The sequence below is a fragment of the Dendrobates tinctorius genome, unplaced genomic scaffold (genome assembly GCF_039654945.1).
Source record: "Dendrobates tinctorius isolate UK_male_01 unplaced genomic scaffold, ASM3965494v1 ptg000011l, whole genome shotgun sequence".
Taxonomy (NCBI): Eukaryota; Metazoa; Chordata; class Amphibia; order Anura; family Dendrobatidae; genus Dendrobates; species Dendrobates tinctorius.
Window position 1 is genome coordinate 119,812,020 of NW_027361679.1, and position 23,797 is coordinate 119,835,816.

At 51.4% G+C, this 23,797-nt stretch overlaps 13 pseudogenes; all 13 read left to right on the forward strand.

The window, feature by feature from the left end:
* The first annotated feature begins 1,455 nt into the window (after nt 1–1,455).
* LOC141058079 (5S ribosomal RNA) lies at nt 1,456–1,574 on the forward strand (annotated as a pseudogene).
* Nucleotides 1,575–2,043: 469 nt separating this feature from the next.
* On the forward strand, nt 2,044–2,162 carry LOC141054267 (5S ribosomal RNA; annotated as a pseudogene).
* Nucleotides 2,163–2,435: 273 nt separating this feature from the next.
* LOC141058088 (5S ribosomal RNA) lies at nt 2,436–2,554 on the forward strand (annotated as a pseudogene).
* A 469-nt stretch (nt 2,555–3,023) lies between these two features.
* Nucleotides 3,024–3,142, forward strand: LOC141054270 (5S ribosomal RNA; annotated as a pseudogene).
* A 2,030-nt stretch (nt 3,143–5,172) lies between these two features.
* On the forward strand, nt 5,173–5,291 carry LOC141058094 (5S ribosomal RNA; annotated as a pseudogene).
* A 469-nt stretch (nt 5,292–5,760) lies between these two features.
* On the forward strand, nt 5,761–5,879 carry LOC141054276 (5S ribosomal RNA; annotated as a pseudogene).
* A 1,050-nt stretch (nt 5,880–6,929) lies between these two features.
* LOC141058099 (5S ribosomal RNA) lies at nt 6,930–7,048 on the forward strand (annotated as a pseudogene).
* Nucleotides 7,049–7,517: 469 nt separating this feature from the next.
* Nucleotides 7,518–7,636, forward strand: LOC141056373 (5S ribosomal RNA; annotated as a pseudogene).
* A 461-nt stretch (nt 7,637–8,097) lies between these two features.
* On the forward strand, nt 8,098–8,216 carry LOC141058431 (5S ribosomal RNA; annotated as a pseudogene).
* A 77-nt stretch (nt 8,217–8,293) lies between these two features.
* Nucleotides 8,294–8,412, forward strand: LOC141058373 (5S ribosomal RNA; annotated as a pseudogene).
* Nucleotides 8,413–8,489: 77 nt separating this feature from the next.
* Nucleotides 8,490–8,608, forward strand: LOC141059210 (5S ribosomal RNA; annotated as a pseudogene).
* Nucleotides 8,609–8,881: 273 nt separating this feature from the next.
* LOC141058979 (5S ribosomal RNA) lies at nt 8,882–9,000 on the forward strand (annotated as a pseudogene).
* Nucleotides 9,001–11,585: 2,585 nt separating this feature from the next.
* LOC141051875 (5S ribosomal RNA) lies at nt 11,586–11,704 on the forward strand (annotated as a pseudogene).
* The last annotated feature ends 12,093 nt before the right edge of the window (nt 11,705–23,797 follow it).

A 23,797-nucleotide genomic window follows, 5' to 3' on the forward strand; every position in this document is an offset into this window, starting at 1 on the left:
TGGTCCTGTTGACATTTTGTACGTTTTATTTCCAAGCTTGCCCTTCCGAGTTTATCCTTCTTGAAAAGAACGTCAGAGATGGCACGCTTCCGTCAACGGCCATTCTAAGCTGAATATGCATGCCCTTGTCAGATCGCAGCCGCTAAGCAGCTTGAGGCCGGGCCAGTACCGGCATGGGAGACTGGCTGGGAATCCCTGGTCCTGTTGACATTTTGTACGTTTTTTTTCCAAGCTTGCCCTTCCGAGTTTATCCTTCTTGAAAAAAACGTCAGAGATGGCACGCTTCCGTCAACGGCCATTCTAAGCTGAATATGCTTGCCCTCGTCAGATTGCAGCCGCTAAGCAGCTTGAGGCCGGGCCAGTACCGGCATGGGAGACTGGCTGGGAATCCCTGGTCCTGTTGACATTTTGTACGTTTTTTTTCCAAGCTTGCCCTTCCGAGTTTATCCTTCTTGAAAAGAACGTCAGAGATGGCACGCTTCCGTCAACGGCCATTCTAATCTGAATATGCATGCCCTCGTCAGAACGCAGCCGCTAAGCAGCTTGAGGCCGGGCCAGTACCGGCATGGGAGACTGGCTGGGAATCACTGATCGTGTTGACATTTTGTACGTTTTATTTCCAAGCTTGCCCTTTCGAGTTTAACCTTCTTGAAAAGAACGTCAGAGATGGCACACTTCCATCAATGGCCATTCTAAGCTGAATATGCATGCCCTCGTCAGATTGCAGCTGCTAAACAGCTTGAGGCTGGGCCAGTACCGGCATGGGAGACTGGCTGGGAATCCCTGGTCCTGTTGACATTTTGTACGTTTTATTTCCAAGCTTGCCCTTCCGAGTTTATCCTTCTTGAAAAGAACGTCAGAGATGGCACACTTCCGTCAATGGCCCTTCTAAGCTGAATATGCATGCCCTCATCAGATCGCAGCCGCTAAGCAGCCGGAGGCCGGGCCAGTACCGGCATGGGAGACTGGCTGGGAATCCCTTGTCCTGTTGACATTTTGAATGTTTTTTTTCCAAGCTTGCCCTTCCGAGTTTATCCTTCTTGAAAATAACGTCAGAGATGGCACGCTTCCGTCAACGGCCATTCTAAGCTGAATATGCATGCCCTCGTCAGATCGCAGCAGCTTGAGGCCGGGCCAGTACCGGCATGGGAGACTGGCTGGGAATCCCTGGTCCTGTTGACATTTTGTACGTTTTATTTCCAAGCTTGCACTTCCGAGTTTATCCTTCTTGAAAAGAACGTCAGAGATGGCACACTTCCGTCAATGGCCATTCTAAGCTGAATATGCATGCCCTCATCAGATCGCAGCCGCTATGCAGCCTGAGGCCGGGCCAGTACCGGCATGGGAGACTGGCTGGGAATCCCTGGTCCTGTTGACATTTTGTACGTTTTTTTTCCAAGCTTGCCCTTCCGAGTTTATCCTTCTTGAAAAAAACGTCAGAGATGGCACGCTTCCGTCAACGGCCATTCTAAGCTGAATATGCCTGCCCTCGTCAGATCGCAGCCGCTAAGCAGCTTGAGGCCGGGCCAGTACCGGCATGGGAGACTGGCTGGGAATCCCTGGTCCTGTTGACATTTTGTACGTTTTTTTTCCAAGCTTGCCCTTCCGAGTTTATCCTTCTTGAAAAGAACGTCAGAGATGGCACGCGTCCGTCAACGGCCATTCTAAGCTGAATATGCATACCCTCGTCACATCGCAGCCGCTAAGCAGCTTGAGGCTGGGCCAGTACCGGCATGGGAGACTGGCTGGGAATCCCTGGTCCTGTTGACATTTTGTACGTTTTATTTCCAAGCTTGCCCTTCCGAGTTTATCCTTCTTGAAAAGAACGTCAGAGATGGCACGCTTCCGTCAACGGCCATTCTAAGCTGAATATGCATCCCCTCGTCAGATCGCAGCCGCTAAGCAGCTTGAGGCCGGGCCAGTACCGGCATGGGAGACTGGCTGGGAATCCCTGGTCCTGTTGACATTTTGTACGTTTTATTTCCAAGCTTGCCCTTCCGAGTTTATCCTTCTTGAAAAGAACGTCAGAGATGGCACGCTTCTGTCAACGGCCATTCTAAGCTGAATATGCATGCCCTCGTCAGATCGCAGCCGCTAAGCAGCTTGAGGCCGGGCCAGTACCGGCATGGGAGACTGGCTGGGAATCCCTGGTCCTGTTGACATTTTGTACGTTTTATTTCCAAGCTTGCCCTTCCGAGTTTATCCTTCTTGAAAAGAACGTCAGAGATGGCACACTTCCGTCAATGGCCATTCTAAGCTGAATATGCATGCCCTCATCAGATCGCAGCCGCTAAGCAGCCTGAGGCCGGGCCAGTACCGGCATGGGAGACTGGCTGGGAATCCCTGGTCCTGTTGACATTTTGTACGTTTTTTTTCCAAGCTTGCCCTTCCGAGTTTATCCTTCTTGAAAAAAACGTCAGAGATGGCACGCTTCCGTCAACGGCCATTCTAAGCTGAATATGCCTGCCCTCGTCAGATCGCAGCCGCTAAGCAGCTTGAGGCCGGGCCAGTACCGGCATGGGAGACTGGCTGGGAATCCCTGGTCCTGTTGACATTTTGTACGTTTTTTTTCCAAGCTTGCCCTTCCGAGTTTATCCTTCTTGAAAAGAACGTCAGAGATGGCACGCGTCCGTCAACGGCCATTCTAAGCTGAATATGCATACCCTCGTCACATCGCAGCCGCTAAGCTGCTTGAGGCTGGGCCAGTACCGGCATGGGAGACTGGCTGGGAATCCCTGGTCCTGTTGACATTTTGTACGTTTTATTTCCAAGCTTGCCCTTCCGAGTTTATCCTTCTTGAAAAGAACGTCAGAGATGGCACGCTTCCGTCAACGGCCATTCTAAGCTGAATATGCATCCCCTCGTCAGATCGCAGCCGCTAAGCAGCTTGAGGCCGGGCCAGTACCGGCATGGGAGACTGGCTGGGAATCCCTGGTCCTGTTGACATTTTGTACGTTTTATTTCCAAGCTTGCCCTTCCGAGTTTATCCTTCTTGAAAAGAACGTCAGAGATGGCACGCTTCTGTCAACGGCCATTCTAAGCTGAATATGCATGCCCTCGTCAGATCGCAGCCGCTAAGCAGCTTGAGGCCGGGCCAGTACCGGCATGGGAGACTGGCTGGGAATCCCTGGTCCTGTTGACATTTTGTACGTTTTATTTCCAAGCTTGCCCTTCCGAGTTTATCCTTCTTGAAAAGAACGTCAGAGATGGCACGCTTCCGTCAACGGCCATTCTAAGCTGAATATGCATGCCCTCGTCAGATCGCAGCAGCTTGAGGCCGGGCCAGTACCGGCATGGGAGACTGGCTGGGAATCCCTGGTCCTGTTGACATTTTGTACGTTTTTTTTTCCAAGCTTGCCCTTCCGAGTTTATCCTTCTTGAAAAGAACGTCAGAGATGGCACGCTTCCGTCAACGGCCATTCTAAACTGAATATGCATGCCCTCGTCACATCGCAGCCGCTAAGCAGCTTGAGGCCGGGCCAGTACCGGCATGGGAGACTGGCTGGGAAACCCTGGTCCTGTTGACATTTTGTACGTTTTATTTCCAAGCTTGCCCTTCCGAGTTTATCCTTCTTGAAAAAAACGTCAGAGATGGCACGCTTCCGTCAACGGCCATTCTAAGCTGAATATGCATTCCCTCGTCAGATCGCAGCCTCTAAGCAGCTTGAGGCCGGGCCAGTACCGGCATGGGAGACTGGCTGGGAATCCCTGGTCCTGTTGACATTCTGTATGTTTTTTTTCCAAGCTTGCCCTTCCGAGTTTATCCTTCTTGAAAAAAACGTCAGAGATGGCACGCTTCCATCATCGGCCATTCTAAGCTGAATATGCATTCCCTCGTCACATCGCAGCCGCTAAGCAGCTTGAGGCCGGGCCAGTACCGGCATGGGAGACTGGCTGGGAATCCCTGGTCCTGTTGACATTTTGTACGTTTTATTTCCAAGCTTGCCCTTCCGAGTTTATCCTTCTTGAAAAGAACGTCAGAGATGGCACGCTTCCGTCAACGGCCATTCTAAGCTGAATATGCATGCCCTTGTCAGATCGCAGCCGCTAAGCAGCTTGAGGCCGGGCCAGTACCGGCATGGGAGACTGGCTGGGAATCCATGGTCCTGTTGACATTTTGTACGTTTTTTTTCCAAGCTTGCCCTTCCGAGTTTATCCTTCTTGAAAAAAACGTCAGAGATGGCACGCTTCCGTCAACGGCCATTCTAAGCTGAATATGCTTGCCCTCGTCAGATTGCAGCCGCTAAGCAGCTTGAGGCCGGGCCAGTACCGGCATGGGAGACTGGCTGGGAATCCCTGGTCCTGTTGACATTTTGTACGTTTTTTTTCCAAGCTTGCCCTTCCGAGTTTATCCTTCTTGAAAAGAACGTCAGAGATGGCACGCTTCCGTCAACGGCCATTCTAATCTGAATATGCATGCCCTCGTCAGATCGCAGCCGCTAAGCAGCTTGAGGCCGGGCCAGTACCGGCATGGGAGACTGGCTGGGAATCACTGATCGTGTTGACATTTTGTACGTTTTATTTCCAAGCTTGCCCTTTCGAGTTTAACCTTCTTGAAAAGAACGTCAGAGATGGCACACTTCCATCAATGGCCATTCTAAGCTGAATATGCATGCCCTCGTCAGATTGCAGCTGCTAAACAGCTTGAGGCTGGGCCAGTACCGGCATGGGAGACTGGCTGGGAATCCCTGGTCCTGTTGACATTTTGTACGTTTTATTTCCAAGCTTGCCCTTCCGAGTTTATCCTTCTTGAAAAGAACGTCAGAGATGGCACGCTTCCGTCAATGGCCCTTCTAAGCTGAATATGCATGCCCTCATCAGATCGCAGCCGCTAAGCAGCCGGAGGCCGGGCCAGTACCGGCATGGGAGACTGGCTGGGAATCCCTGGTCCTGTTGACATTTTGTACGTTTTATTTCCAAGCTTGCACTTCCGAGTTTATCCTTCTTGAAAAGAACGTCAGAGATGGCACACTTCCGTCAATGGCCATTCTAAGCTGAATATGCATGCCCTCATCAGATAGCAGCCGCTATGCAGCCTGAGGCCGGGCCAGTACCGGCATGGGAGACTGGCTGGGAATCCCTGGTCCTGTTGACATTTTGTACGTTTTTTTTCCAAGCTTGCCCTTCCGAGTTTATCCTTCTTGAAAAAAACGTCAGAGATGGCACGCTTCCGTCAACGGCCATTCTAAGCTGAATATGCCTGCCCTCGTCAGATCGCAGCCGCTAAGCAGCTTGAGGCCGGGCCAGTACCGGCATGGGAGACTGGCTGGGAATCCCTGGTCCTGTTGACATTTTGTACGTTTTTTTTCCAAGCTTGCCCTTCCGAGTTTATCCTTCTTGAAAAGAACGTCAGAGATGGCACGCGTCCGTCAACGGCCATTCTAAGCTGAATATGCATACCCTCGTCACATCGCAGCCGCTAAGCAGCTTGAGGCTGGGCCAGTACCGGCATGGGAGACTGGCTGGGAATCCCTGGTCCTGTTGACATTTTGTACGTTTTATTTCCAAGCTTGCCCTTCCGAGTTTATCCTTCTTGAAAAGAACGTCAGAGATGGCACGCTTCCGTCAACGGCCATTCTAAGCTGAATATGCATCCCCTCGTCAGATCGCAGCCGCTAAGCAGCTTGAGGCCGGGCCAGTACCGGCATGGGAGACTGGCTGGGAATCCCTGGTCCTGTTGACATTTTGTACGTTTTATTTCCAAGCTTGCCCTTCCGAGTTTATCCTTCTTGAAAAGAACGTCAGAGATGGCACGCTTCTGTCAACGGCCATTCTAAGCTGAATATGCATGCCCTCGTCAGATCGCAGCCGCTAAGCAGCTTGAGGCCGGGCCAGTACCGGCATGGGAGACTGGCTGGGAATCCCTGGTCCTGTTGACATTTTGTACGTTTTATTTCCAAGCTTGCCCTTCCGAGTTTATCCTTCTTGAAAAGAACGTCAGAGATGGCACGCTTCCGTCAACGGCCATTCTAAGCTGAATATGCATGCCCTCGTCAGATCGCAGCAGCTTGAGGCCGGGCCAGTACCGGCATGGGAGACTGGCTGGGAATCCCTGGTCCTGTTGACATTTTGTACGGTTTTTTTTCCAAGCTTGCCCTTCCGAGTTTATCCTTCTTGAAAAGAACGTCAGAGATGGCACGCTTCCGTCAACGGCCATTCTAAACTGAATATGCATGCCCTCGTCACATCGCAGCCGCTAAGCAGCTTGAGGCCGGGCCAGTACCGGCATGGGAGACTGGCTGGGAATCCCTGGTCCTGTTGACGTTTTGTACGTTTTATTTCCAAGCTTGCCCTTCCGAGTTTATCCTTCTTGAAAAAAACGTCAGAGATGGCACGCTTCCGTCAACGGCCATTCTAAGCTGAATATGCATTCCCTCGTCAGATCGCAGCCTCTAAGCAGCTTGAGGCCGGGCCAGTACCGGCATGGGAGACTGGCTGGGAATCCCTGGTCCTGTTGACATTCTGTATGTTTTTTTTCCAAGCTTGCCCTTCCGAGTTTATCCTTCTTGAAAAAAACGTCAGAGATGGCACGCTTCCATCATCGGCCATTCTAAGCTGAATATGCATTCCCTCGTCACATCGCAGCCGCTAAGCAGCTTGAGGCCGGGCCAGTACCGGCATGGGAGACTGGCTGGGAATCCCTGGTCCTGTTGACATTTTGTACGTTTTATTTCCAAGCTTGCCCTTCCGAGTTTATCCTTCTTGAAAAGAACGTCAGAGATGGCACGCTTCCGTCAACGGCCATTCTAAGCTGAATATGCATGCCCTTGTCAGATCGCAGCCGCTAAGCAGCTTGAGGTCGGGCCAGTACCGGCATGGGAGACTGGCTGGGAATCCCTGGTCCTGTTGACATTTTGTACGTTTTTTTTCCAAGCTTGCCCTTCCGAGTTTATCCTTCTTGAAAAAAACGTCAGAGATGGCACACTTCCGTCAACGGCCATTCTAAGCTGAATATGCCTGCCCTCGTCAGATCGCAGCCGCTAAGCAGCTTGAGGCCGGGCCAGTACCGGCATGGGAGACTGGCTGGGAATCCCTGGTCCTGTTGACATTTTGTACGTTTTTTTTCCAAGCTTGCCCTTCCGAGTTTATCCTTCTTGAAAAGAACGTCAGAGATAGCACGCTTCCGTCAACGGCCATTCTAAGCTGAATATGCATGCCCTCGTCAGATCGCAGCCGCTAAGCAGCTTGAGGCCGGGCCAGTACCGGCATGGGAGACTGGCTGGGTATCACTGATCGTGTTGACATTTTGTACGTTTTATTTCCAAGCTTGCCCTTTCGAGTTTAACCTTCTTGAAAAGAACGTCAGAGATGGCACACTTCCATCAATGGCCATTCTAAGCTGAATATGCATGCCCTCGTCAGATTGCAGCTGCTAAACAGCTTGAGGCTGGGCCAGTACCGGCATGGGAGACTGGCTGGGAATCCCTGGTCCTGTTGACATTTTGTACGTTTTATTTCCAAGCTTGCCCTTCCGAGTTTATCCTTCTTGAAAAGAACGTCAGAGATGGCACACTTCCGTCAACGGCCATTCTAAGCTGAATATGCATGCCCTCGTCAGATCGCAGCTGCTAAGCAGCTTGAGGCCGGGCCAGTACCGGCATGGGAGACTGGCTGGGAATCCCTGGTCCTGTTGACATTTTGTATGTTTTTTTTCCAAGCTTGCCCTTCCGAGTTTATCCTTCTTGAAAAGAACGTCAGAGATGGCACGCTTCCGTCAACGGCCATTCTAAGCTGAATATGCATGCCCTCGTCAGATCGCAGCAGCTTGAGGCCGGGCCAGTACCAGCATGGGAGACTGGCTGGGAATCCCTGGTCCTGTTGACATTTTGTACGTTTTATTTCCAAGCTTGCCCTTCCGAGTTTATCCTTCTTGAAAAGAACGTCAGAGATGGCACACTTCCGTCAATGGCCCTTCTAAGCTGAATATGTATGCCCTCATCAGATCGCAGCCGCTAAGCAGCCGGAGGCCGGGCCAGTACCAGCATGGGAGACTGGCTGGGAATCCCTGGTCCTGTTGACATTTTGTACGTTTTTTTTCCAAGCTTGCCCTTCCGAGTTTATCCTTCTTGAAAAAAACGTCAGAGATGGCACGCTTCCGTCAACGGCCATTCTAAGCTGAATATCCCTGCCCTCGTCAGATCGCAGCCACTAAGCAGCTTGAGGCCGGGCCAGTACCGGCATGGGAGACTGGCTGGGAATCCCTGGTCCTGTTGACATTTTGTACGTTTTTTTTCCAAGCTTGCCCTTCCGAGTTTATCCTTCTTGAAAAGAACGTCAGAGATGGCACACTTCCGTCAACGGCCATTCTAAGCTGAATATGCATGCACTCGTCAGATCGCAGCCGCTAAGCAGCTTGAGGCCGGGCTAGTACCGGCATAGGAGACTGGCTGGGAATCCCTGGTCCTGTTGACATTTTGTACATTTTTTTTCCAAGCTTGCCCTTCCGAGTTTATCCTTCTTGAAAAGAACGTCAGAGATGGCACACTTCCGTCAACGGCCATTCTAAGCTGAATATGCATGCACTCGTCAGATCGCAGCCGCTAAGCAGCTTGAGGCCGGGCCAGTACCGGCATGGGAGACTGGCTGGGAATCCCTGGTCCTGTTGACATTTTGTACGTTTTTTTTCCAAGCTTGCCCTTCCGAGTTTATCCTTCTTGAAAAGAACGTCAGAGATGGCACACTTCCGTCAATGGCCATTCTAAGCTGAATATGCATGCCCTCGTCAGATCGCAGCCGCTAAGCAGCCTGAGGCCGGGCCAGTACCGGCATGGGAGACTGGCTGGGAATCCCTGGTCCTGTTGACATTTTGTATGTTTTTTTTCCAAGCTTGCCCTTCCGAGTTTATCCTTCTTGAAAAAAACGTCAGAGATGGCACGCTTCCATCAACGGCCATTCTAAGCTGAATATGCCTGCCCTCGTCAGATCGCAGCCGCTAAGCAGCTTGAGGCCGGGCCAGTACCGGCATGGGAGACTGGCTGGGAATCCCTGGTCCTGTTGACATTTTGTACGTTTTTTTTCCAAGCTTGCCCTTCCGAGTTTATCCTTCTTGAAAAAAACGTCAGAGATGGCACGCTTCCGTCAACGGCCATTCTAAGCTGAATATGCATGCCCTCGTCAGATCGCAGCCGCTAAGCAGCTTGAGGCTGGGCCAGTACCGGCATGGGAGACTGGCTGGGAATCCCTGGTCCTGTTGACATTTTGTACGTTTTATTTCCAAGCTTGCCCTTCCGAGTTTATCCTTCTTGAAAAGAACGTCAGAGATGGCACGCTTCCGTTAACGGCCATTCTAAGCTGAATATGCATGCCCTCGTCAGATCGCAGCCGCTAAGCAGCTTGAGGCCGGGCCAGTACCGGCATGGGAGACTGGCTGGGAATCCCTGGTCCTGTTGACATTTTGTATGTTTTTTTTCCAAGCTTGCCCTTCCGAGTTTATCCTTCTTGAAAAGAACGTCAGAGATGGCATGCTTCCGTCAACGGCCATTCTAAGCTGAATATGCATGCCCTCGTCAGATCGCAGCAGCTTGAGGCCGGGCCAGTACCGGCATGGGAGACTGGCTGGGAATCCCTGGTCCTGTTGACATTTTGTACGTTTTATTTCCAAGCTTGCCCTTCCGAGTTTATCCTTCTTGAAAAGAACGTCAGAGATGGCACGCTTCCGTCAACGGCCATTCTAAGCTGAATATGCATGCCCTCGTCAGATCGCAGCCGCTAAGCAGCTTGAGGCTGGGCCAGTACTGGCATGGGAGACTGGCTGGGAATCCCTGGTCGTGTTGACATTTTGTACGTTTTTTTTCCAAGCTTGCCCTTCCGAGTTTATCCTTCTTGAAAAGAACGTCAGAGATGGCACACTTCCGTCAATGGCCATTCTAAGCTGAATATGCATGCCCTTGTCAGATCGCAGCAGCTTGAGGCCGGGCCAGTACCGGCATGGGAGACTGGCTGTGAATCCCTGGTCCTGTTAACATTTTGTATGTTTTATTTCCAAGCTTGCCCTTCCGAGTTTATCCTTCTTGAAAAAAACGTCAGAGATGGCACGCTTCTGTCAATGGCCATTCTAAGCTGAATATGCATGCCCTCGTCAGATTGCAGCTGCTAAGCAGCTTGAGGCCGATCCAGTACCGGCATGGGAGACTGGCTGGGAATCCCTGGTCCTGTTAACATTTTGTATGTTTTATTTCCAAGCTTGCCCTTCCGAGTTTATCCTTCTTGAAAAAAACGTCAGAGATGGCACGCTTCTGTCAACGGCCATTCTAAGCTGAATATGCATGCCCTCGTCAGATCGCAGCAGCTTGAGGCCGGGCCAGTACCGGCATGGGAGACTGGCAGGGAATCCCTGGTCCTGTTGACATTTTGTACGTTTTATTTCCAAGCTTGCCCTTCCGAGTTTATCCTTCTTGAAAAGAACGTCAGAGATGGCACACTTCCGTTAATGGCCCTTCTAAGCTGAATATGCATGCCCTCATCAGATCGCAGCCGCTAAGCAGCCGGAGGCCGGGCCAGTACCGGCATGGGAGACTGGCTGGGAATCCCTGGTCCTGTTGACATTTTGTACGTTTTTTTTCCAAGCTTGCCCTTCCGAGTTTATCCTTCTTGAAAAAAACGTCAGAGATGGCACGCTTCCGTCAACGGCCATTCTAAGCTGAATATGCCTGCCCTCGTCAGATCGCAGCCACTAAGCAGCTTGAGGCCGGGCCAGTACCGGCATGGGAGACTGGCTGTTAATCCCTGGTCCTGTTGACATTTTGTACGTTTTTTTTCCAAGCTTGCCCTTCCGATTTTATCCTTCTTGAAAAGAACATCAGAGATAGCACGCGTCCGTCAACGGCCATTCTAAGCTGAATATGCATTCCCTCGTCACATCGCAGCCGCTAAGCAGCTTGAAGCCGGGCCAGTACCGGCATAGGAGACTGGCTGGGAATCCCTGGTCCTGTTGACATTTTGTACATTTTTTTTCCAAGCTTGCCCTTCCGAGTTTATCCTTCTTGAAAAGAACGTCAGAGATGGCACGCTTCCGTCAACGGCCATTCTAAGCTGAATATGCATGCCCTCGTCAGATCGCAGCAGCTTGAGGCCGGGCCAGTACCGGCATGGGAGACTGGCTGGGAATCCCTGGTCCTGTTGACATTTTGAATGTTTTTTTTCCAAGCTTGCCCTTCCGAGTTTATCCTTCTTGAAAAGAACGTCAGAGATGGCACGCTTCCGTCAACGGCCATTCTAAGCTGAATATGCATGCCCTCGTCAGATCGCAGCAGCTTGAGGCCGGGCCAGTACCGGCATGGGAGACTGGCTGGGAATCCCTGATCCTGTTGACATTTTGTACGTTTTATTTCCAAGCTTGCCCTTCCGAGTTTATCCTTCTTGAAAAAAGCGTCAGAGATGGCACGCTTCCGTCAACGGCCATTCTAAGCTGAATATGCATGCCCTCGTCAGATCGCAGCCGCTAAGCAGCTTGAGGCTGGGCCAGTACCGGCATCCGAGACTGGCTGGGAATCCCTGGTCCTGTTGACATTTTGTACGTTTTTTTTCCAAGCTTGCCCTTCCGAGTTTATCCTTCTTGAAAAAAACGTCAGAGATGGCACGCTTCCGTCAACGGCCATTCTAAGCTGAATATGCATGCCCTCGTCAGATCGCAGCTGCTAAGCAGCTTGAGGCCGGGCCAGTACCGGCATGGGAGACTGGCTGGGAATCCCTGGTCCTGTTGACTTTTTGTACGTTTTTTTTCCAAGCTTGCCCTTCCGAGTTTATCCTTCTTGAAAAGAACGTCAGAGATGGCACGCTTCCGTCAACGGCCATTCTAAGCTGAATATGCATGCCCTCGTCAGATCGCAGCAGCTTGAGGCCGGGCCAGTACCAGCATGGGAGACTGGCTGGGAATCCCTGGTCCTGTTGACATTTTGTACGTTTTATTTCCAAGCTTGCCCTTCCGAGTTTATCCTTCTTGAAAAGAACGTCAGAGATGGCACACTTCCGTCAATGGCCCTTCTAAGCTGAATATGCATGCCCTCATCAGATCGCAGCCGCTAAGCAGCCGGAGGCCGGGCCAGTACCGGCATGGGAGACTGGCTGGGAATCCCTGGTCCTGTTGACATTTTGTACGTTTTTTTTCCAAGCTTGCCCTTCCGAGTTTATCCTTCTTGAAAAAAACGTCAGAGATGGCACGCTTCTGTCAACGGCCATTCTAAGCTGAATATGCCTGCCCTCGTCAGATCGCAGCCAATAAGCAGCTTGAAGCCGGGTCACTACCGGCATGGGAGACTGGCTGGGAATCCCTGGTCCTGTTGACATTTTGTACGTTTTTTTTCCAAGCTTGCCCTTCCGAGTTTATCCTTCTTGAAAAGAACGTCAGAGATGGCACGCGTCCGTCAACGGCCATTCTAAGCTGAATATGCATTCCCTCGTCACATCGCAGCCGCTAAGCAGCTTGAAGCCGGGCCAGTACCGGCATAGGAGACTGGCTGGGAATCCCTGGTCCTGTTGACATTTTGTACATTTTTTTTCCAAGCTTGCCCTTCCGAGTTTATCCTTCTTGAAAAGAACGTCAGAGATGGCACGCTTCCGTCAACGGCCATTCTAAGCTGAATATGCATGCCCTCGTCAGATCGCAGCCGCTAAGCAGCTTGAGGCCGGGCCAGTACCAGCATGGGAGACTGGCTGGGAATCCCTGGTCCTGTTGACATTTTGTACGTTTTATTTCCAAGCTTGCCCTTCCGAGTTTATCCTTCTTGAAAAGAACGTCAGAGATGGCACGCTTCCGTCAACGGCCATTCTAAGCTGAAAATGCATGCCCTCGTCAGATCGCAGCCGCTAAGCAGCTTGAGGCCGGGCCAGTACCGGCATGGGAGACTGGCTGGGAATCCCTGGTCCTGTTGACATTTTGTACGTTTTTTTTCCAAGCTTGCCCTTCCGAGTTTATCCTTCTTGAAAAAAACGTCAGAGATGGCACGCTTCTGTCAACGGCCATTCTAAGCTGAATATGCATGCCCTCGTCAGATCGCAGCTGCTAAGCAGCTTGAGGCCGGGCCAGTACCGGCATGGGAGACTGGCTGGGAATCCCTGGTCCTGTTGACACTTTGTACGTTTTTTTTCCAAGCTTGCCCTTCCGAGTTTATCCTTCTTGAAAAGAACGTCAGAGATGGCACGCTTCCGTCAACGGCCATTCTAAGCTGAATATGCATGCCCTCGTCAGATCGCAGCAGCTTGAGGCCGGGCCAGTACCAACATGGGAGACTGGCTGGGAATCCCTGGTCCTGTTGACATTTTGTACGTTTTATTTCCAAGCTTGCCCTTCCGAGTTTATCCTTCTTGAAAAGAACGTCAGAGATGGCACTCTTCCGTCAATGGCCCTTCTAAGCTGAATATGCATGCCCTCATCAGATCGCAGCTGCTAAGCAGCCGGAGGCCGGGCCAGTACCGGCATGGGAGACTGGCTGGGAATCCCTGGTCCTGTTGACATGTTGTACGTTTTTTTTCCAAGCTTGCCCTTCCGAGTTTATCCTTCTTGAAAAAAACGTCAGAGATGGCACGCTTCTGTCAACGGCCATTCTAAGCTGAATATGCCTACCCTCGTCAGATCGCAGCCACTAAGCAGCTTGAGGCCGGGCCAGTACCGGCATGGGAGACTGGCTGGGAATCCCTGGTCCTGTTGACATTTTGTACGTTTTTTTTCCAAGCTTGCCCTTCCGAGTTTATCCTTCTTGAAAAGAACGTCAGAGATGGCACGCGTCCGTCAACGGCCATTCTAAGCTGAATATGCATTCCCTCGTCACATCGCAGCCGCTAAGCAGCTTGAGGCCGGGCCAGTACCGGCATAGGAGACTGGCTGGGAATCCCTGGTCCTGTTGACATTTTGTACATTTTTTTTCCAAGCTTGCCCTTCCGAGTTTATCCTTCTTGAAAAGAACGTCAGAGATGGCACGCTTCCGTCAACGGCCATTCTAAGCTGAATATGCATGCCCTCGTCAGATCGCAGCCGCTAAGCAGCTTGAGGCCGGGCCAGTACCAGCATGGGAGACTGGCTGGGAATCCCTGGTCCTGTTGACATTTTGTACGTTTTATTTCCAAGCTTGCCCTTCCGAGTTTATCCTTCTTGAAAAGAACGTCAGAGATGGCACGCTTCCGTCAACGGCCATTCTAAGCTGAATATGCATGCCCTCGTCAGATCGCAGCCGCTAAGCAGCTTGAGGCCGGGCCAGTACCGGCATGGGAGACTGGCTGGGAATCCCTGGTCCTGTTGACATTTTGTATGTTTTTTTTCCAAGCTTGCCCTTCCGAGTTTATCCTTCTTGAAAAGAACGTCAGAGATGGCACGCTTCCGTCAACGGCCATTCTAAGCTGAATATGCATGCCCTCGTCAGATCGCAGCAGCTTGAGGCCGGGCCAGTACCGGCATGGGAGACTGGCTGGGAATCCCTGGTCCTGTTGACATTTTGTACGTTTTATTTCCAAGCTTGCCCTTCCGAGTTTATCCTTCTTGAAAAGAACGTCAGAGATGGCACGCTTCCATCAACGGCCATTCTAAGCTTAATATGCATGCCCTCGTCAGATCGCAGCCGCTAAGCAGCTTGAGGCTGGGCCAGTACTGGCATGGGAGACTGGCTGGGAATCCCTGGTCGTGTTGACATTTTGTACGTTTTTTTTCCAAGCTTGCCCTTCCGAGTTTATCCTTCTTGAAAAGAACGTCAGAGATGGCACACTTCCGTCAATGGCCATTCTAAGCTGAATATGCATGCCCTTGTCAGATCGCAGCAGCTTGAGGCCGGGCCAGTACCGGCATGGGAGACTGGCTGGGAATCCCTGGTCCTGTTGACATTTTGTACGTTTTATTTCCAAGCTTGCCCTTCCGAGTTTATCCTTCTTGAAAAGAACGTCAGAGATTGCACACTTCCGTCAATGGCCATTCTAAGCTAAATATGCATGCCCTCGTCAGATTGCAGCTGCTAAGCAGCCTGAGGCTGGGCCAGTACCGGCATGGGAGACTGGCTGGGAATCCCTGGTCCTGTTGACATTTTGTACGTTTTTTTTCCAAGCTTGCCCTTCCGAGTTTATCCTTCTTGAAAAAAACGTCAGAGATGGCACGCTTCCGTCAACGGCCATTCTAAGCTGAATATTCCTGCCCTCGTCAGATCGCAGCCGCTAAGCAGCTTGAGGCCGGGCCAGTACTGGCATGGGAGACTGGCTGGGAATCCCTGGTCCTGTTGACATTTTGTACGTTTTTTTCCAAGCTTGCCCTTCCGAGTTTATACTTCTTGAAAAAAACGTCAGAGATGGCACGCTTCCGTCAACGGCCATTCTAAGCTGAATATGCATGCCCTCGTCAGATCGCAGCCGCTAAGCAGCTTGAGGCCGGGCCAGTACCGGCATGGGAGACTGGCTGGGAATCCCTGGTCCTGTTGACATTTTGTACGTTTTATTTCCAAGCTTGCCCTTCCGAGTTTATCCTTCTTGAAAAGAACGTCAGAGATGGCATGCTTTCGTCAACGGCCATTCTAAGCTCAATATGCATGCCCTCGTCAGATCGCAGCCGCTAAGCAGCTTGAGGCCGGACCAGTACCGGCATGGGAGACTGGCTGGGAATCCCTGGTCCTGTTGACATTTTGAATGTTTTTTTTCCAAGCTTGCCCTTCCGAGTTTATCCTTCTTGAAAAGAACATCAGAGATGGCACGCTTCCGTCAACGGCCATTCTAAGCTGAATATGCATGCCCTCGTCAGATCGCAGCAGCTTGAGGCCGGGCCAGTACCGGCATGGGAGACTGGCTGGGAATCCCTGGTCCTGTTGACATTTTGTACGTTTTATTTCCAAGCTTGCCCTTCCGAGTTTATCCTTCTTGAAAAGAACGTCAGAGATGGCACACTTCCGTCAATGGCCATTCTAAGCTGAATATGCATGCCCTCATCAAATCGCAGCTGCTAAGCAGCCTGAGGCCGGGCCAGGACCGGCATGGGAGACTGGCTGGGAATCCCTGGTCCTGTTGACATTTTGTACGTTTTTTTTCCAAGCTTGCCCTTCCGAGTTTATCCTTCTTGAAAAAAACGTCAGAGATGGCACACTTCCGTCAACGGCCATTCTAAGCTGAATATGCCTGCCCTCGTCAGATCGCAGCCGCTAAGCAGCTTGAGGCCGGGCCAGTACCAGCATGGGAGACTGGCTGGGAATCCCTGGTCCTGTTGACATTTTGTACGTTTTTTTTCCAAGCTTGCCCTTCCGAGTTTATCCTTCTTGAAAAGAACGTCAGAGATGGCACGCGTCCGTCAACGGCCATTCTAAGCTGAATATGCATACCCTCGTCACATCGCAGCCGCTAAGCAGCTTGAGGCTGGGCCAGTACCGGCATGGGAGACTGGCTGGGAATCCCTGGTCCTGTTGACATTTTGTACGTTTTATTTCCAAGCTTGCCCTTCCGAGTTTATCCTTCTTGAAAAGAACGTCAGAGATGGCACGCTTCCGTCAACGGCCATTCTAAGCTGAATATGCATCCCCTCGTCAGATCGCAGCCGCTAAGCAGCTAGAGGCCGGGCCAGTACCGGCATGGGAGACTGGCTGGGAATCCCTGGTCCTGTTGACATTTTGTACGTTTTATTTCCAAGCTTGCCCTTCCGAGTTTATCCTTCTTGAAAAGAACGTCAGAGATGGCACGCTTCTGTCAACGGCCATTCTAAGCTGAATATGCATGCCCTCGTCAGATCGCAGCCGCTAAGCAGCTTGAGGCCGGGCCAGTACCGGCATGGGAGACTGGCTGGGAATCCCTGGTCCTGTTGACATTTTGTACGTTTTATTTCCAAGCTTGCCCTTCCGAGTTTATCCTTCTTGAAAAGAACGTCAGAGATGGCACGCTTCCGTCAACGGCCATTCTAAGCTGAATATGCATGCCCTCGTCAGATCGCAGCAGCTTGAGGCCGGGCCAGTACCGGCATGGGAGACTGGCTGGGAATCCCTGGTCCTGTTGACATTTTGTACGTTTTTTTTTCCAAGCTTGCCCTTCCGAGTTTATCCTTCTTGAAAAGAACGTCAGAGATAGCACGCTTCCGTCAACGGCCATTCTAAACTGAATATGCATGCCCTCGTCACATCGCAGCCGCTAAGCAGCTTGAGGCCGGGCCAGTACCGGCATGGGAGACTGGCTGGGAATCCCTGGTCCTGTTGACATTTTGTACGTTTTATTTCCAAGCTTGCCCTTCCGAGTTTATCCTTCTTGAAAAGAACGTCAGAGATGGCACGCTTCCGTCAACGGCCATTCTAAGCTGAATATGCATGCCCTCGTCAGATCGCAGCCGCTAAGCAGCTTGAGGCTGGGCCAGTACTGGCATGGGAGACTGGCTGGGAATCCCTGGTCGTGTTGACATTTTGTACGTTTTTTTCCCAAGCTTGCCCTTCCGAGTTTATCCTTCTTGAAAAGAACGTCAGAGATGGCACACTTCCGTCAATGGCCATTCTAAGCTGAATATGCATGCCCTTGTCAGATCGCAGCAGCTTGAGGCCGGGCCAGTACCGGCATGGGAGACTGGCTGGGAATCCCTGGTCCTGTTGACATTTTGTACGTTTTATTTCCAAGCTTGCCCTTCCGAGTTTATCCTTCTTGAAAAGAACGTCAGAGATTGCACACTTCCGTCAATGGCCATTCTAAGCTAAATATGCATGCCCTCGTCAGATCGCAGCTGCTAAGCAGCCTGAGGCCGGGCCAGTACCGGCATGGGAGACTGGCTGGGAATCCCTGGTCCTGTTGACATTTTGTACGTTTTTTTTCCAAGCTTGCCCTTCCGAGTTTATCCTTCTTGAAAAAAACGTCAGAGATGGCACGCTTCCGTCAACGGCCATTCTAAGCTGAATATGCCTGCCCTCGTCAGATCGCAGCCGCTAAGCAGCTTGAGGCCGGGCCAGTACTGGCATGGGAGACTGGCTGGGAATCCCTGGTCCTGTTGACATTTTGTACGTTTTTTTCCAAGCTTGCCCTTCCGAGTTTATTCTTCTTGAAAAAAACGTCAGAGATGGCTCGCTTCCGTCAACGGCCATTCTAAGCTGAATATGCATGCCCTCGTCAGATCGCAGCCGCTAAGCAGCTTGAGGCCGGGCCAGTACCGGCATGGGAGTCTGGCTGGGAATCCCTGGTCCTGTTGACATTTTGTACGTTTTATTTCCAAGCTTGCCCTTCCGAGTTTATCCTTCTTGAAAAGAACGTCAGAGATGGCACGCTTCCGTCAACGGCCATTCTAAGCTGAATATGCTTGCCCTCGTCAGATCGCAGCCGCTAAGCAGCTTGAGGCCGGGCCAGTACCGGCATGGGAGACTGGCTGGGAATCCCTGGTCCTGTTGACATTTTGAATGTTTTTTTTCCAAGCTTGCCCTTCCGAGTTTATCCTTCTTGAAAAGAACGTCAGAGATGGCACGCTTCCGTCAACGGCCATTCTAAGCTGAATATGCATGCCCTCGTCAGATCGCAGCAGCTTGAGGCCGGGCCAGTACCGGCATGGGAGACTGGCTGGGAATCCCTGGTCCTGTTGACATTTTGTACGTTTTATTTCCAAGCTTGCCCTTCCGAGTTTATCCTTCTTGAAAAGAACGTCAGAGATGGCACTCTTCCGTCAACGGCCATTCTAAGCTGAATATGCATGCCCTCGTCAGATCGCAGCCGCTAAGCAGCTTGAGGCTGGGCCAGTACTGGCATGGGAGACTGGCTGGGAATCCCTGGTCGTGTTGACATTTTGTACGTTTTTTTTCCAAGCTTGCCCTTCCGAGTTTATCCTTCTTGAAAAGAACGTCAGAGATGGCACACTTCCGTCAATGGCCATTCTAAGCTGAATATGCATGCCCTTGTCAGATCGCAGCAGCTTGAGGCCGGGCCAGTACCAGCATGGGAGACTGGCTGGGAATCCCTGGTCCTGTTGACATTTTGTACGTTTTATTTCCAAGCTTGCCCTTCCGAGTTTATCCTTCTTGAAAAGAACGTCAGAGATTGCACACTTCCGTCAATGGCCATTCTAAGCTAAATATGCATGCCCTCGTCAGATCGCAGCTGCTAAGCAGCCTGAGGCCGGGCCAGTACCGGCATGGGAGACTGGCTGGGAATCCCTGGTCCTGTTGACATTTTGTACGTTTTTTTTCCAAGCTTGCCCTTCCGAGTTTATCCTTCTTGAAAAAAACGTCAGAGATGGCACGCTTCCGTCAACGGCCATTCTAAGCTGAATATGCCTGCCCTCGTCAGATCGCAGCCGCTAAGCAGCTTGAGGCCGGGCCAGTACTGGCATGGGAGACTGGCTGGGAATCCCTGGTCCTGTTGACATTTTGTACGTTTTTTTCCAAGCTTGCCCTTCCGAGTTTATTCTTCTTGAAAAAAACGTCAGAGATGGCACGCTTCCGTCAACGGCCATTCTAAGCAGAATATGCATGCCCTCGTCAGATCGCAGCCGCTAAGCAGCTTGAGGCCGGGCCAGTACCGGCATGGGAGTCTGGCTGGGAATCCCTGGTCCTGTTGACATTTTGTACGTTTTATTTCCAAGCTTGCCCTTCCGAGTTTATCCTTCTTGAAAAGAACGTCAGAGATGGCACGCTTCCGTCAACGGCCATTCTAAGCTGAATATGCTTGCCCTCGTCAGATCGCAGCCGCTAAGCAGCTTGAGGCCGGGCCAGTACCGGCATGGGAGACTGGCTGGGAATCCCTGGTCCTGTTGACATTTTGAATGTTTTTTTTCCAAGCTTGCCCTTCCGAGTTTATCCTTCTTGAAAAGAACGTCAGAGATGGCACGCTTCCGTCAACGGCCATTCTAAGCTGAATATGCATGCCCTCGTCAGATCGCAGCAGCTTGAGGCCGTGCCAGTACCGGCATGGGAGACTGGCTGGGAATCCCTGGTCCTGTTGACATTTTGTACGTTTTATTTCCAAGCTTGCCCTTCCGAGTTTATCCTTCTTGAAAAGAACGTCAGAGATGGCACACTTCCGTCAATGGCCATTCTAAGCTGAATATGCATGCCCTCATCAGATCGCAGCCGCTAAGCAGCCTGAGGCCGGGCCAGTACCGGCATGGGAGACTGGCTGGGAATCCCTGGTCCTGTTGACATTTTGTACGTTTTTTTTCCAAGCTTGCCCTTCCGAGTTTATCCTTCTTGAAAAAAACGTCAGAGATGGCACGCTTCCGTCAACGGCCATTCTAAGCTGAATATGCCTTCCCTCGTCAGATCGCAGCCGCTAAGCAGCTTGAGGCTGGGCCAGTACCGGCATGGGAGACTGGCTGGGAATCCCTGGTCCTGTTGACATTTTGTACGTTTTTTTTCCAAGCTTGCCCTTCCGAGTTTATCCTTCTTGAAAAGAACGTCAGAGATGGCACGCGTCCGTCAACGGCCATTCTAAGCTGAATATGCATACCCTCCTCACATCGCAGCCGCTAAGCAGCTTGAGGCTGGGCCAGTACCGGCATGGGAGACTGGCTGGGAATCCCTAGTCCTGTTGACATTTTGTACGTTTTATTTCCAAGCTTGCCCTTCCGAGTTTATCCTTCTTGAAAAGAACGTCAGAGATGGCACACTTCCGTCAATGGCCCTTCTAAGCTGAATATGCATGCCCTCATCAGATCGCAGCTGCTAAGCAGCCAGAGGCAGGGCCAGTACCGGCATGGGAGACTGGATGGGAATCCCTGGTCCTGTTGACATTTTGTACATTTTTTTTCCAAGCTTGCCCTTCCGAGTTTATCCTTCTTGAAAAGAACGTCAGAGATGGCACGCTTCCGTCAACGGCCATTCTAAGCTGAATATGCATGCCCTCGTCAGATCGCAGCCGCTAAGTAGCTTGAGGCCGGGCCAGTACCAGAATGGGAGACTGGCTGGGAATCCCTGGTCCTGTTGACATTTTGTACGTTTTATTTCCAAGCTTGCCCTTCCGAGTTTATCCTTCTTGAAAAGAACGTCAGAGATGGCACGCTTCCGTCAACGGCCATTCTAAGCTGAATATGCATGCCCTCGTCAGATCGCAGCCGCTAAGCAGCTTGAGGCCGGGCCAGTACCGGCATGGGAGACTGGCTTGGAATCCCTGGTCCTGTTGACATTTTGTACGTTTTTTTTCCAAGCTTGCCCTTCCGAGTTTATCCTTCTTGAAAAAAACGTCAGAGATGGCACGCTTCCGTCAACGGCCATTCTAAGCTGAATATGCATGCCCTCGTCAGATCGCAGCTGCTAAGCAGCTTGAGGCCGGGCCAGTACCGGCATGGGAGACTGGCTGGGAATCCCTGGTCCTGTTGACATTTTGTACGTTTTTTTTCCAAGCTTGCCCTTCCGAGTTTATCCTTCTTGAAAAGAACGTCAGAGATAGCACGCTTCCGTCAACGGCCATTCTAAGCTGAATATGCATGCCCTCGTCAGATCGCAGCAGCTTGAGGCTGGGCCAGTACCAGCATGGGAGACTGGCTGGGAATCCCTGGTCCTGTTGACATTTTGTACGTTTTATTTCCAAGCTTACCCTTCCGAGTTTATCCTTCTTGAAAAGAACGTCAGAGATGGCACTCTTCCGGCAATGGCCCTTCTAAGCTGAATATGCATGCCCTCATCAGATCGCAGCTGCTAAGCAGCCGGAGGCCGGGCCAGTACCGGCATGGGAGACTGGCTGGGAATCCCTGGTCCTGTTGACATTTTGTACGTTTTTTTTCCAAGCTTGCCCTTCCGAGTTTATCCTTCTTGAAAAAAACGTCAGAGATGGCACGCTTCTGTCAACGGCCATTCTAAGCTGAATATGCCTGCCCTCGTCAGATCGCAGCCACTAAGCAGCTTGAGGCCGGGCCAGTACCGGCATGGGAGACTGGCTGGGAATCCCTGGTCCTGTTGACATTTTGTACGTTTTTTTTCCAAGCTTGCCCTTCCGAGTTTATCCTTCTTGAAAAGAACGTCAGAGATGGCACGCGTCCGTCAACGGCCATTCTAAGCTGAATATGCATTCCCTCGTCACATCGCAGCCGCTAAGCAGCTTGAGGCCGGGCCAGTACCGGCATAGGAGACTGGCTGGGAATCCCTGGTCCTGTTGACATTTTGTACATTTTTTTTCCAAGCTTGCCCTTCCGAGTTTATCCTTCTTGAAAAGAACGTCAGAGATGGCACGCTTCCGTCAACGGCCATTCTAAGCTGAATATGCATGCCCTCGTCAGATCGCAGCCGCTAAGCAGCTTGAGGCCGGGCCAGTACCAGCATGGGAGACTGGCTGGGAATCCCTGGTCCTGTTGACATTTTGTACGTTTTATTTCCAAGCTTGCCCTTCCGAGTTTATCCTTCTTGAAAAGAACGTCAGAGATGGCACGCTTCCGTCAACGGCCATTCTAAGCTGAATATGCATGCCCTCGTCAGATCGCAGCCGCTAAGCAGCTTGAGGCCGGGCCAGTACCGGCATGGGAGACTGGCTGGGAATCCCTGGTCCTGTTGACATTTTGTATGTTTTTTTTCCAAGCTTGCCCTTCCGAGTTTATCCTTCTTGAAAAGAACGTCAGAGATGGCACGCTTCCGTCAACGGCCATTCTAAGCTGAATATGCATGCCCTCATCAGATCGCAGCAGCTTGAGGCCGGGCCAGTACCGGCATGGGAGACTGGCTGGGAATCCCTGGTCCTGTTGACATTTTGTACGTTTTATTTCCAAGCTTGCCCTTCCGAGTTTATCCTTCTTGAAAAGAACGTCAGAGATGGCACGCTTCCGTCAACGGCCATTCTAAGCTGAATATGCATGCCTTCGTCAGATCGCAGCTGCTAAGCAGCTTGAGGCTGGGCCAGTACTGGCATGGGAGACTGGCTGGGAATCCCTGGTCGTGTTGACATTTTGTACGTTTTTTTTCCAAGCTTGCCCTTCCGAGTTTATCCTTCTTGAAAAGAACGTCAGAGATGGCACACTTCCGTCAATGGCCATTCTAAGCTGAATATGCATGCCCTTGTCAGATCGCAGCAGCTTGAGGCCGGGCCAGTACCGGCATGGGAGACTGGCTGGGAATCCCTGGTCCTGTTGACATTTTGTACGTTTTATTTCCAAGCTTGCCCTTCCGAGTTTATCCTTCTTGAAAAGAACGTCAGAGATTGCACACTTCCGTCAATGGCCATTCTAAGCTAAATATGCATGCCCTCGTCAGATCGCAGCTGCTAAGCAGCCTGAGGCCGGGCCAGTACCGGCATGGGAGACTGGCTGGGAATCCCTGGTCCTGTTGACATTTTGTACGTTTTTTTTCCAAGCTTGCCCTTCCGAGTTTATCCTTCTTGAAAAAAACGTCAGAGATGGCACGCTTCCGTCAACGGCCATTCTAAGCTGAATATGCCTTCCCTCGTCAGATCGCAGCCGCTAAGCAGCTTGAGGCCGGGCCAGTACTGGCATGGGAGACTGGCTGGGAATCCCTGGTCCTGTTGACATTTTGTACGTTTTTTTCCAAGCTTGCCCTTCCGAGTTTATTCTTCTTGAAAAAAACGTCAGAGATGGCACGCTTCCGTCAACGGCCATTCTAAGCTGAATATGCATGCCCTCGTCAGATCGCAGCCGCTAAGCAGCTTGAGGCCGGGCCAGTACCGGCATGGGAGTCTGGCTGGGAATCCCTGGTCCTGTTGACATTTTGTACGTTTTATTTCCAAGCTTGCCCTTCCGAGTTTATCCTTCTTGAAAAGAACGTCAGAGATGGCACGCTTCCGTCAACGGCCATTCTAAGCTGAATATGCTTGCCCTCGTCAGATCGCAGCCGCTAAGCAGCTTGAGGCCGGGCCAGTACCGGCATGGGAGACTGGCTGGGAATCCCTGGTCCTGTTGACATTTTGAATGTTTTTTTTCCAAGCTTGCCCTTCCGAGTTTATCCTTCTT